The following is a 2,644-nucleotide window of genomic DNA, read 5'->3' as shown; positions in this document are numbered from 1 at the left end:
AAGCAATTAGCCAGCCGATTATGTGCTACGCGTCACCCATATGGTCGCCAAGCCTAAAAATTACCCACTGGAAGAAGCTACAGGCCTGCCAAAATACTGCCCTCAGAATTGCCACGGGCTGTCTTCTTATGTCCCCAGAACACCATCTGCATAATGAGGCAAGAATACTCCCCATCAGGGAGAGAAATGAGATGCTGACCAAACAGTTCCTGTTGAATACCCAGAAACCTGAACATCCCAACAGACATCTGATTGATGAACCAGCACCGCCTAGGGGCTTAAGGAGTCATCTCCGTAAGCATTTTGAGGAAATACGGCACCTGAGAACCCAGCCGTATGAAGCGAAAAAACACAAGCAGGTCCTTGGTGAACTCCATAAACAGGCGTCGGACCTTTATGCCGGGAATTGCCGGTGAATGCAGTACTTAAAGAAAAGTATCCAAAACTCGCGGAAGAGGAATGCATACTCCCCAGGGAAACGCGTGTCACTCTTGCTCAACTTCGTTCTGGATACTGTAACAGGCTAAACTCTTACCTTTCCAGAATCAACCCCGACATACAAAATGCATGCCCCGCTTGCAATGTGTTCCCACATGACACCAACCATCTCTTTAATTGCAATGTGGAACCAACGCCTCTAACACCCCTTTTCTCATGGTCCACCCCTGTTGAAGCGGCAAGTTTCCTTGGACTCCTGTTAGAGGATATTGATGACAATTTGTGATCGGTCGCGGCTGTTAGGTGGGGCGAAGCATTGCTACAACAACAACAACAACAACATGAATGTAGATCGAGAACCCGTTAATACAAAGGTCCCAATAAATATCGCCATCACAAGATATACCCATACTTTGTAATGTATCAGACCACATAGCTAAATACTGTTCATAGAATACATAAAATACTGAATATGGAAATACTTCAATATCGAGCGTTTGCTCGAATGGTACACCTTGTGACATTAAAGGTCCTAACATATGCGTTATGTTTGCAGATATTTTACGTGCAGAACGTAATGATTCATAATAATCGGCTGATGATTTTAATATAGAATGGTATGCCATGAAATATGATGCACCAACTGTTGACAAATTTTTGCTCGGATTAGTTTTATATTCTACAGCATTACCATAGGCGCCATGACCAGCTTTGGCGCAACTATCATCTGGAATATCATTTAAGAAGAATAGATATTTGCCAAAATCATGCGCTGTTGGACGTTGGACTTCGTTAGCAATTGTGCATCAGTAGTTTGTGTTTTATTTTCTTTTGGTTCCTCTTTCTTAATATTTTCCTTATTATGCTCATCCATGGACGCTTCAGCACCCACATCATCCAAATTTATAATTTCACCATATTCATCACATTTGATTTTTTCTTCGTGAAATGGAAACATGGCATAGTGCTTTTTATTTGATTTGAAGAATCCATTGTGATGACCTTCTCGCCTTACAACTATGTCATGCTTTCCAGTAATAACCCTTTCCTCTTCGGCATCCTGTTTAACAATTAAACGATTCAGCTTTTCATCTTGTGTACGTAGATATTCTTCTAGCTCAGCGCCTTCCAGCTCAATGCGTCGCCGAATATCTAGTTCTAATTTGCGTCCAGGTGCTGCATTTTCAATTAAATCCATTGATAATGTACCATGTGATGTTCTTGATGTAATTATAATACTATTTAACGGATTCGCAGCCAACTGAACAAAAAAGCTCGCGTGCAAAACCAATTTCCAAATCGGGTGTACTTGCCAACACAACTTTGGGACTAGGCATTTTCGCAAGCTCAGCTAAATTGTGACACAATTGCATATGACGAAATTGAAATGGATTATTTCTAGCTACTTCAAATATCTTCATTAACTTATCGCTCATCCATTCAATTTGTGATTTAGCAAATTCAACAACATTATAGCTAACATTATTTAACATTGCCAAAGAATATGCCACTAACCAGATTCTTTATTTTTCCAAAGTTGATCGAGCATATGCGCCAATTCCAAAACACGTCCCGCCGTATCAACTGCTATAAGAACATTGCCATTATTACGCACTGTTTGTAAAATATTCGCCATTAGCTTTTCGTCTCGTGCACGTCGTCGTGCTTGTTGATAATGTGCATTATATGCGTCTGTAATTAGCAAAGAAGGACGCTGCAAGCGCTCCAATTCACAACCGTTCAAATGACGTTCTTTTTTATGATTAAAATCTGTTGCATATACAATATCTTCTTCACCAACTTTAAGAATATTCCAAATGGTACCACCAATCATGTGTCCAGCTGGTAGAGGTGTTACTGTTATGCCATAACCTTTGCCTTTTAGCGATACTGTTTGATTTTATTTCAATTGTATTATCTTATCAAAAGCTACATCCACATCATCCAGTGAGAATAAATCAACATCATACATATTATAATGCGACATATACAAATCGTACATAAACATTTGTGCCATCTTATAAACAGGTATTGTGGCATAAATGGGACAATTTATACTGGGCTTGCCCACGAGGTACGGTAGCGCACCCAAATGATAAACGTATGGATGTGATAAGAGCACTGCATCGATTGTGTGCACATGCCTTTTCAATTCCTTGATTATATTTGGATCAAACTTTTCATCCCATCCGCAATCCAACAACAT

The 2,644-nt window shown here is 39.9% G+C and overlaps 1 pseudogene; it reads right to left on the bottom strand.

The window, feature by feature from the left end:
- Positions 1-737: 737 nt before the first annotated feature.
- On the bottom strand, positions 738-2,644 carry LOC137241697 (probable cleavage and polyadenylation specificity factor subunit 2; annotated as a pseudogene).

Source organism: Eurosta solidaginis, chromosome 2 (assembly GCF_040869045.1).
Source record: "Eurosta solidaginis isolate ZX-2024a chromosome 2, ASM4086904v1, whole genome shotgun sequence".
Taxonomy (NCBI): Eukaryota; Metazoa; Arthropoda; class Insecta; order Diptera; family Tephritidae; genus Eurosta; species Eurosta solidaginis.
This window is presented reverse-complemented; position numbering and strand designations above follow the sequence as displayed.